Below are 12,302 nucleotides of genomic sequence, written 5' to 3'. Positions count from 1 at the left end.
AAAATGAAGGATGCTGCAATGAATATATTTTAAGAAATTAAAGAGCAAGTAGGGTTCCAGTGAAACTACCAGTTTTGAAAACTCAAAATAGACTGATTTAATATCTTTCTATTCAATTGAATATCCTTCTATAATATTGAGGTGTAAATGAAATTCTAGACATTCTCATGAAAATTAAGAACTGTACACATGTTGCATTAGGATATTTCTGACATGAACTTAAAATTTTAAATAGACATTTCTTTAATTTTTAAGCTAATTAGGGCTGAATTCTAGATACTATATTTTCTCATCTAATTATTTAGAACATGTCAAACTCCTGTCAGTGTTATGTTTCTAGATAACAGCTTAGATTTGAAATTTTCATACAGAAATGCATCTCAGAGTGTCAGGGAAAAGCTCTTTTTAGTATTTTTTAATGCATATAATTCTAATCTTTATTCTACATTTTCTTCCTCTGAATTCTATAAAATATCTAAAAAATGTGTAGGCACAAAGAAAAGTGATTATAATTTTAAATACCCAGTAGGAAAAATAAATTCTTTAAAGCATGGTAGATTTTACTAAGAAGATTGGGTTTGGATGGTGTAAGTGCACACACATGGCTGGCGATGTTAGATGCACCTTTGGGAATCTATTGCATGTGTGACTTGCTATTTAGTCCCAGAGAAATTATGTGGTAATCCTAGAGGGTCCATGTTGGAATGTATTTATTGGTACATGGGTGATTATGTATGCTTTATTCCATATAGTGCTGCAGTCTTTTGTGGAGGCACATTTTCATTCCAAAATATGTTAAACCACAAAACACTATAATAGTTGTTTCTAACCTCAGTTTCAGAACTATCACATCTAAAAGGTTAATTAGAGGATCAACAGCAATTTGAAAATAGAGTAATGTTTAATGTTGCTCATAGTGAATGCAGAAAGAACAATTTATGTAGTCTCAAGTGCTCAGAAAAAAAAAATGGTAAAGGACTATCATTTCAGGAAAATATGTGGCTGTGGGCAAACTGACAGTAAATCAGAGATAACAAAGGTGCTGATGACTTGCAAAGTGCTGGATATTAGTGTCAGTCTTTTAACCCACTGTGAAGTTGGAGTGTATAATAAGCACCTTCCTACTGTAGTAGGAGTGTTGCTTCCTGAATGTTCCCAGTGACAATCTCTGAGATCCAATGTGAAATTGGAGTTGCTCTCATTTTACTCTCCTCTGGCCTGCCATTCTAAATGAAGTTTGATCTTAAATGATCAATATTCATTTTTTTTTATAATTTGTCATATACATAGTGATTTACCTATGATTGTTTTTCCTGTGTTATTTGCAGTGACCTGTTTTAATGAATTAAAAATGAGTTTTATAATTATATCAAATATACACAGGAACACTGCCCTTCTCTTCCTTTGAGATTCAAAGTTAACTGCATTTCAAAATATTTATGAAAATAAATGCTTCCATTATTGCACAAATGACTAATTGTTGAATGTATTTGACTTCATTATTTGATGTTGCTACTTAAATTAGCTGTTAGTTTCTATTTATGACTTAGTTATTCCCATTATTTTCCCAGTTTTTCTCAGATGCTGGTAAACTTCTCATACATTTCACAAAGGTTCCGTTCTACATGTACATGAAAGAGAACTGTGACACAGCTAAGACAACAAAGATCTTAAAACCTTGTTTCTTCAGTTGTATAAAACTTGAACCAGTGGCTTCAGTGTCACCTGGGAACTTACTAAGCATGCGGAGTCGCAGTTCCTATCCCAGAGTGACTGCACCAGACTCCACAGATTGACAAGATCCCTAAGCAGTTCGGAAATACAAATTTGAAAAGTACTGGTCGTTCAAACTGGACTATAACTAACTTCCATCTGCCTACTGCTTATATTGGTTTTGTTTATTAACAGAAGAGCTTATGAAATAGAAGATATTCCAAGAATACTGAAATGAGACCCTCCAGACTTAAGAATATTACTATAAGTATCCCACCAATTTTTTTGTATTTACCTTGTCAAACTTACAAATATTATTTTCTGACATTAATAACACTAGTCTATATGTCACTATAAACTAGAGTATTAGAGCACTAGTGCTATCTTTACACCTGCTGGATATTCTGGAGTATCTAATTTTATCTGCTTGACAATATTCATGACAAATATTGATATTTATTGCATGCAAAGTAGCAGAGAGGTAAGGGAAGAGGAGATATGATGAATTAAAGATACCCCTAGAATTTATCTGAAAATGGAAATAACCCACCAAAATATAGAGATTGTTCAGACTCCAGTAGATGTAAATATAATCATATAAATTATATGATAATAATAATAGTAGCTGTAATAGTTACAGACCTTTACTCTGGGACAAAAATGATGGTAAGATTGCTTGCTTCCTGGATGGCTGAATTTTAATAGGGAGTAGGAACAGGGAAGTAATTAGAAGCATGAGACTATGAGTCTTCACAGTTGGTGAGTAAATAAAGCAAGTGTACAATTCAGAGCTGTGCCTAACTATCTAGATTCCAAACACCAGGTTGATAACCTGTCTGTGCCCACTCACATTACTGAGAACTATGGACTTCATGGAAATAAGGGGTTTCAATGATTGAAAGATGGGGAATAAATTGGTGGGCTTTTTTATAAACTATCTCCTAACTATTAGAGCATTTAGTTATTTGAGGTTTCTGAGGAACCATCTTCTAAAGTAAATAGTGAAAAAAAAACATGACTATCTTCAGCTTTTGACAAAGACTATGGAGCAGACTTCTGAAAATGTTCTATTTTCTAGAACTTGTTTGAAGTATCTTGTTTCCCCATAGAAATATGAACAAACATTTTAAAAATCCTACAAGAATTATATTTGTACTGACTACTCATTTAGTTATTTTGACCTCTGAGGTAAAGATGAAGACATTGATTAAATTTCAGAAACAAATGGATTAGAAAATTTACTGCAGGGAAGAATCTGTTATTATATGTGGTTTATCAAAATCCCACTAGATGGCAGACAAAGTCTTTAAATCCTAAATATAGGATTAATTATGGAAAACTAAATGGAAAAGTAATTATTACTTCACTGAAAGACTAGGCTTCAAATTTTGATATTTATTCAATTTATTAATACATGTACTATCACTATCATAGTATACAGATATACTTATTATGAAATTCTTCCTATACTTGAGTTAACAAGACAACCAGTGGGTAAGCAAGCAAAGGTATTTTATCTTGGGAAAAGGATAAAAAGATTTGGATCCTAGTTTAAATTTTGACCATAGAGGAATTACATTAAGTTATCTAACCTCTCTGAATCTCATAGTCTTATCCATCAATTATAGATAAAGTACTATCTAAATTGTATGTCTGTAAGGTTGAATAGAAAATTGCTCTGTAAACTGTAAACCATGATGCAAATGTTCTGTGATTACTATTATCACTACAAAATCTTTTCGCCCCTTTGACTGGCTGAGGGTGCTGGAGAACTCACAGCACCCTTATAGGCAGGCCATCCTTAACTAATCCTCTCTGCCAATCCCCTTCAGAGTCCTGAAATGCCAAGAATCATCACTTTTCAATGATACTTGCTGAAGTCCCAATTTGGCTCCTCTGAGCATGTGCAAGATGTTCTCCTTCAAATAAAATATTCAACTGAGTTTAATACTGTATGTCACAAGGTCTCTTGTTCCCTCTGAATTAAAGCTCTCACTTGGCTCTCATGAGAGAAAAATAGGAAACATTAGTCACATTTCAAATCCATATGGTAGAAGCCAGATAGTGTCACATGTGTACCTTTATACTTCCCTCCATCCTTTGAGTTGTCTGTAGATTTTTTCCAAACTTCCTAGAATTGCCACACCAGACTCAACAACACCCTAATAGACCATTTATATTCCCAACAAGGACATAGATTCATACCTGCACACTTTTCCAGTAATACAACTTAATGTAAGATTCAAATTTATTACTACAGCTAGAGAGTACATGGGATGTGACTCGACTCTCCAGCTAGAGCAAGCAGCACATGAACACAATCATGATATCCAAGTGTAAAGAAAACAGAAAGGTACTTGTCAGATCAGTAGCTGGTTGAAACAAAAGTCTGACTATTCCTCCACAAAGTATGTGATCTTGACTAATTATTGGGAAGTATGTCAAAGAGTAATGCAGCCTTCTGTGCAGAAATAGTGGTTATGTTTAACAATCTACAAAAATTCTTAAGTAATAATTCTAAACAACCAGTAACACTTTTCTGCCACTTATATGCTGCTAGAAAATCTGTCCTATCCTGAGAATGTTTCCAACATTTTTGTTAATTTTTCACTATGGAAGTTGCACTCAAATTTTTAAGGTTATTGTCAAGACTTTCCCACTGTGAGGAGGTGAAGGTGCACTCCTATGCATTCTCTCCAGCAACATCCCACTCCCAATTTCCAGTAGTGTCCCACATATTCAAGCATCTTCTTTTTCCTTTCCATCAAATCCCACTTCCATATTTGCCTTCATATTAAAAACACCTAATGGCCCACCCTGGTGGCGCAGCGGGTTAAAGCACAGCACTGAGAATCTAAAGCCACTTCCGCATGAGTTCGATTCCCGCCTGCCCCGGAGGTGACCACATGGCGTGGCAGACCTCTCCTGGCCCGCCCGCTGCTCCCCTCAGCAGTGTACTTCATCGATCTGCCTGTTCTGCTTCCCGCTCTGTCTCTGGTGAATCCTCTCACCCTCCGCATCTCTGGCCTGTACCCCAGTTCTGTATGAATAAATAAATAAATCTTTAAAAAAAAAAACACCTAATAAGTTCAGAATAAAGTAATTACTCCTTTTAAACCTAAGATTTCAAAGGAATGAAAACAGCAAAGGAGGAAGAATGATTGTAACAAACTGGAAGACTGCTTTTCAAATTAATTGAACTAGAACTAAAAGATTATGGTGTCTCTGTATAAGGCACATACACATTTTAGGACAGTTGCATCAGTAATATAAAAATTTAGGATCTACTTATTTAGATTAGGAAAAAGGTAAGTAAGATAAAGGAAAATACATTTACAGATTTGAAGCTGCTTTCAGATTTTTAGAGTATTTCTTCCTCCAGAGGTACTCATAAAAGAGCTTCCCTGGCAAAGAACAGGGTTATCCTAAGTTAGATGATCACCTAATCTAAGTGACTAGAAATGGAGCTGTATGTATCTGTTATTTTGGATCTTCCTTGCACTTTAAACAGGTACTCGCTGCCACCTAACATTGACCCAATTACCATAGAAGCACATCTCACATATAAATGCTGAGCATCTGGGGCCCAAATAAACTAGGGTACAAATAACCACCCATGTGACCTCCACCTGGACACAGAATGTCATATAAATTATGCTACCCCAAATAGAGAAAATACAAAGTGATTTTTGAAAATGGCATCATCCAAACCTGGGTACTAACATTTCTAGATAGTTTGTCACTTGAGCAACTCCAAAATGAATGGCACTAGAATAACTTACATAGGCTTTGCAACTTGAAGAAGGGAAGATAATATTTATTAGCAACCTTGTGTATTACAATGCAAATATCAAGATCAAGTCAGGAAAGGACTTTTCAAATATAAGCGTATGCAAAGAAGAGTAAAGACATGTAAAGGGGTTTCTGGTAAGTTGCCACCATTGGCTTTGCTGACAGCATCCCTAGAGGTGTTGGCTGGAGACCAAGGGACAGGGCTCAGCCTGCCAACCCTTGCTGGGGCAGCCAGCACCCTGTCACTCCTAACTTACATGTCAACCACAAGTCAAGACTTTCTCGGATTGCCTTAGTCACCCAAAATGCTTATTTTTCTGCACTTTCATTTAAATTTCTTCATTTCCATATTAGTATAGGGACTATAATTACTTAATCTAAGGCTGACTCATCCAAGCATATAATGATGCTAAATATTTATTTTTAAATAAATTGAAACAAATGTCTAAAATCCCTTTGCACTTGCAACTGCAAGTGGTCCACACAACCATAGTCCTTCTTAATTGGAAAGAATGATTTCGTTCCCACCATCTCCCCCAGCTATTCCCTACTCTATTCCCAGTTCAGTAGTTCTCTGTTAAAATGTTCATCGCTATCAGCCCTCTGCCTAAATCCTTCATTCGGAATAGAAGCCCAAGTACAGAAAAGACCTTCAAGATCCCAGTGACTGGGACACCCACCGACTGCTCTCAATCTCAACTCCATTTCCCAACATCACTCAGTTCCAGACTCACTGAGCAGCCTGCCCAGCTTGCCAAGCACACTTGACAGCACATTTTGTTACTCTTCATGGGGCAGTATATCTACAGTACCAAATACTTGCATAGCTTTTCCCCTAGCTCATTTATATCTGTTGCTTAAAAATCACATCCCCTCATAACCCTTTTTAAAGTGTAATCCAGAGGGGTCTCATCAATCACCTATGCATTAAGTCTCTGTGCTACCATCACAAAGGCTCGCCACCGAGGCCTGAGTTCAATCCCCCACCAGGGAGTTAACCCACATGGTGCAGCAGACTTCTGTTTTGCCCACTGTTCTCCTGTGCAGTGTATTTTAGTAGATCCACCTGTTCTGCTACCCACTGTTTCTGGTGACTCCTCTCAGCCCCTGCACCTCTAGCCTTTACCTCAGGCCTATGCAAAAATAAATAAAAATTTAAAAAATAAAGTATAATACAGAAATTCAAGGATGTAGGCTGTAGTGGAGACTGCCTGCTTTGCTCTTAGAAGCATGGTCTGTGGCGATCCAGAGGAACGATGGACCCAGAGAAGTCTCATGATTTGGGATGAAGCTAGAGCAACACAAACACCAGAGACATATACTGAGCAAAATGGAAGAGACTAAGGAAATTCATCTCTATACAGTAAAGTGTGGTGGGGAGAGGGTACCTAGAGTCTGAGGCAAGAGGAGAAACTCAAGGCAAATCTGTGCTCCTGCATCTGAGTAGCAGCTCTAAGGAAGGGAGACCTGACCACGGGGAGGCGCACCCTTCACTGAGGGACGATGGTAGCAAAACAAGGCAGCAGTGTGCCAAGTGAAGGGGTGGGCAGTGGACTGCAGCCCGGCCAAGAACTGACCTTGTGAGCTAGTACCAAAAGCTCCACCCACACTGAGGAGGGCGAGAAGCCCAGAGGAGGGCTATCAGCAGCAATAAGATACCAACTTCCCTGGCACACCACTTTCACTGGTGACTGGAACCCCAAAGTCCCTCGTTCATCCCTGACTAAGCATTTACAGCAGCTCTCCAAGATACAACTTCATTCAGCATCCTCAAAGTCCACTGCAGGAAAAGCTGAAGAGCCAGAACCCACAGCACCATCTGCTGTAAAAATGGAAGTTTTGCGCCCTTAAAATAGTAAGATGGGCAGACTAAAAATGCAGCACATTGCACCTTCTACCCTCAAGGAATCTTTCACTACACCAAGAAAACAAATCCCTAGATCCAAAACAGAAAAAGATATGGAAGAGCTATACTTTCTAGCAGATGAAAAATTCACAGGTGTCATAATAAAAGCGGGGAAAAAGAGCCACAGAAAAGCACTTTAAAGGCATTCAAGAAAATGCAAAAACAAATGAATGTACTAAAAATTAAATTAGTATGAACAAAAGATAGAATTGAAGCTTTAAATAAAAAACAGCTGAAACTTGTAAAAAGAAAGTGCTAAAAAGAATTTGGGGAAAGCTATGGTAATAGATTATAGAAATCAGAAATACAAAAGAAGAATAACATGGAACACTCAGTTATTTTGAAGATAATAAAGGAGAAAGAAAATATAGGTAAAAGGAGAAAAATACAAAGAAAAGACACCAAGAAAATTTCACCTTGAAAAGGGGAAACATACTAATAATGGGTATTTCAGATAGGGAAAGAGAAAGATGAGAACACACAATATATTCAAGATACAACAGAATTTCATATTCCTGGAGAAGGAACCAATGAAATAAATCCTTAGGATGAAAAAAGCAGTATCTGATTACCTAAAGGTAATGATACCTACAACAAGACATATAATGAAACTTCGAAGAGTTCAAGAAGAAGAACACTAAAGCTTCCTAGGAAAGAGAAGCAGGAATTTTGATCAAGCTTATTATCTGACTTCTCTTAGGAAAACCAGTAGATAAGGGATGATATCAATATATTTAAAGATAAAAATACTCAGCTTACAATCTTCTGTCTGGTAGTATTCTCCTTCAGAAATGTTGGCGAAATAAAGGTCTTTTTAAACAGAAGCCAAAGGAGTTTGTTAGCACAAGACCTCCCTTAAAAGAAAAAGTGGAAGACATTCTAATGTTGACATCAAAGAGAAAAACATCCAGAGAAAATTGATCAAGGAACTAGGCAAAATCTAGCTAGATTCATAAGGGAGAAAAATGCAGAAATCTCATATAATCAGAATAAAGAGAAGTTCCAACAGACACCTTGGAAGTACAGTGGATCAGAAGACATTACTATGAACAGTTGTATGCTAGTAAGTTAAATAACCTGGAGAGATGGACACATTCCTAGAAATTTACAATGATCTGAGATTGCATCATGAAGAAATGGAAAACCTGAACATAATAATTACTGGCAAAAAAAAAAAAAAAATTGAAACAATACCAAAAAAGTTCAGGACCAGAAGCTTTCACTGAGTTCTATCAACCTTTTAAGTATCAATACTTATCTTTCTCAAACTCTTAAAAAATATTGAGGAAAATACCCCATGACACTTCATGAGGCCAGCATTTATGATACCAAGAAAAGGCAAATATGCCCCCCCCAACAGAAAACTATAGACCAATTTTACTAATGAGCATAGCAAAAAAAAAAAAAAAAAAAAAAAAAAATCCTCAAAAACCTTAGCAAACATAATTAGCAACACATTAAACGAATCATATACCATGATTAAGTGTGATTTATTCCAAGGATATAATGATGGCTCAACTCTGGGGAAAAAAAAAATCTATGCAGGGCCTCCCTGGTGGCAGAGGGGTTAAAAAACCTCAGCTCTCTCAAGCTATCAGAAGCCACAAGCCACTGTAACCTGAGCTGGATCCCAGCCAGGGAGGTGACCCACATGGGACAGCAGGCCTTTCCTGTCTTGCTGCTGTTCCCCTCTACAGTGTATTTCATTAGATCTGTCTGTTCTGCTTCCCACTCTATCTCTGGTGAATCCTCTCAGCCCTGCACCTCTGGCCTGTACCCCAGTTCTTATATTCATTAATAAGTAAATCTTAAAAAAAAAAAAAAACAACTTAATACACCACCAACAAAAGGAAAGAAAAACATGATTATATCAATGGATGCTGAGATACCATTTGAAAAGATTTGAAATCTATTTATAATACAGTCCTTCAAAATATGGGAATAGATGCAACACACTTCAACATAACTAAGCCATGTATGACAAACCCACAGCAAACATTTTTCTCAATGGTGAAAAACTGAAAACTTAAATTTTCTTACACAAGACAAACATGTCAATTTTCACTACTACTATTCAACATAGCATAGGAAATTATAGCTAGACCAATTAGACAAGAGAAGCATATAAAAGAAATGCAAATTGAAAAGGAGGAACACTCATTTCATTCAGTTAGCATGATAAATACACAGAAAATCCTAAAGATTCTACTAAAAGAGCTGAAATAAGTCAATTCAACAAAATGGTAGATTAGAAAATCACTGTACAAAATTCAGTTGTACTCCTACTTGCCAATGAAGAAGAAATCAAGTAAAATCCTATTCAAGACATGAAACGAGCTAAATACCTTCATCAAGGAGGTGGTGGACCTATAAAAAGAAAACTATATGAAAATATTAAAAGAAATAGAGGACACTAAGAAATGGAAAGGTAGTCTGTTCTCATGGATTGGAAGAATTACTATTCTTTAAATATTTTATGCAATTTCTATCAAAGTTTCAATGACATTCCTCAAAGAAATAGAAAAACATTGCTGATATTCATTGGAACCACAATAAACAATCCTGACAAAGTAGGAAAATTGGTGGCATCATAGTCCTAGAATGAAATTCTACAAAGCAATAGTAATCAAACTAGTATTGGACAGGAGCAAAAACACACATACTTAGAGACCAATGGCACAGAATTCAAAGCAAGAAGTAAACTCATCTGGAGGGACAATTCTCTGGCAAAAGAGCCAATAGTACAAAGAAGAAAGGAAAATCTTATCAATAAGTGATATTGGGGCACTGGACAGCCATTTGCAAGAGAATGAAATAGGACTCACACCACACACAAAATAACACAAGGTGAAAATAGATGTAAAAACAGAAAGCATAAAATACATAGATAAAAACAGTCACAGCTCCCTATTAGAAAGGCTTCAGAGATGTCTGTCTGCATATATCTCCAACAGCAAGAAAAATCAAGAGAATATAAACAATAGAATACATTAAATAATTCTGCATGGTGAAAGCAACTATCACTAAAACACAGTACTACACTGGAGGAGATATCTGCATACCATACTTCTGACAAGGGGCTAGTATCCAAGATCTACAAAGAACAAATGCAATTTAACAAAATGAAAACAAAGAATCCAACCAAAATGTGAACAAAAGAACTCAATATACAATTTTCTAAAGAAGATGTATAGATGGGCAGCAAACACATGAGAAGACACTCATCATCTTTTACCATCAGAGAGATGCGAATGTAAACTACAACGAGGTACTACTCACGTTGAGAGAATGCTTCGTACCAGCAATACCAAAATAACAGGTGTTGGTGAGGGTGTGGAGAATAATGAACTTTCTCACACTGTTTGAGTGGGAAGGGAAAGAGAAATTAAGATTTTTCTCCTCACTATAGATCAAAGAGAAAAGGGGATTTTTCTCAACTTTTTATACAACCCACTCTCCCATTCTTATAGTAGTGTCAGGTATATGGTAAACTCTCAGACATATATGTTGAGCAAAAGCAATGGCCATAATGGCCTGGGCTGAGAATCAGAGTTTTGGAAGGGTCCATAGAGTCCTATTAACATGATCTGGAAGACCAAAAAGAGGCTGTTCCACAGCAGAAATATGAGTTAAACAGATTATCGTTCTCAACAATATTAGGAATAGCAATATACAATGTAGAAAACCAGAACACTGGATCACTTTCATGTATCTTTCATGCTTCTACCAGTTCTTTATTCGGAGAAGAAATTTCTGTACAATACTATTTCCTCCACCAAGGTATAATGTGCTGTTCTTCCTTACTGCTTCCCATACTCCTTTATTTAACCTCAGTGTAGATAAGGACAACTGACTGTGTCCCCTATTGAAAGTGTATGGAGGGAGATAGTATAGACATGATAAAATGTTGAAAAGATTAATACTTGAAACACATACACGAACTCGCTGAGAAATGTACTTGTGGGTAGAAAAGAATTTAAAACAGCACTTAATGGGGAAGGCGAAATATTTTCCCTAAAGAAAACATCAACTTTATCCTCTGCATTCAATAATCGTGTGTTTGCACATATACATATGCATATACAATGACGTCTTTCCCAAGCTGACCTAGAAGTCTGGATGGATTTGAAGGAGACACAGACTCAGTATCATATGAGGCAGCAGGCTTTCTTCTGATATAATTATATGCTGAAGATTAGTGAGAGTGAAAGGTAGTGATTAACATTGCAAATATTAGACAGGAGAAATATCCAAATGTACTCACTTAATGAAAGGCTATTATTGAATATCTGCTATGTGTCTGGAACTATCTTATTTGCTATGAGAAAATTAGATAATTATAAGAAGCCTTCAAGGAAGTAATTATGTAATTAGTGAGCTAACAAAACATTTAGTAGTAGAGGAGAAAAATGACTTATTCAGGCATATTGAGACATAAAACAACCCAGAAGGAAAAAATATATATAATCTATGTATGTAAGAGACCAGTGCTATGCTTAAAGCTGTGTATTTTTTTTAATACGGAACTTTAAATATTTAGAAATATAACCTATACCAATCTGAAACACAGGAGAAACTGCTTACATTTAAACTTTTTATTAATAACACAATTAAAATCAAAGCCATTCCAAATTAAGAAAATGAATGAATTTAGGTAAGGAAAGCAGAAGTTATTTCCTATGGGATCTAACGGCATGCATACTTTCTCATTAACTTTTCTCTTTCAACTTTATACTAACACTTATTTATAGCTTTCGTCTTGGTGTTTTAAAGGTCTTATCACTTCCAATTTTTCTTCTTTTGACCCAAGGAAAAACTGTCACATTTCATCAAGCCCTCAAGTAATATCTGACCACTTATTACTATTCTTCTCCCTAACATTCTTAATTCC

This window comes from Condylura cristata, unplaced genomic scaffold (genome assembly GCF_000260355.1).
Source record: "Condylura cristata isolate star-nosed mole 26May11 unplaced genomic scaffold, ConCri1.0 scaffold00005, whole genome shotgun sequence".
NCBI classification, from domain to species: domain Eukaryota; kingdom Metazoa; phylum Chordata; class Mammalia; order Eulipotyphla; family Talpidae; genus Condylura; species Condylura cristata.
This window is presented reverse-complemented; position numbering follows the sequence as displayed.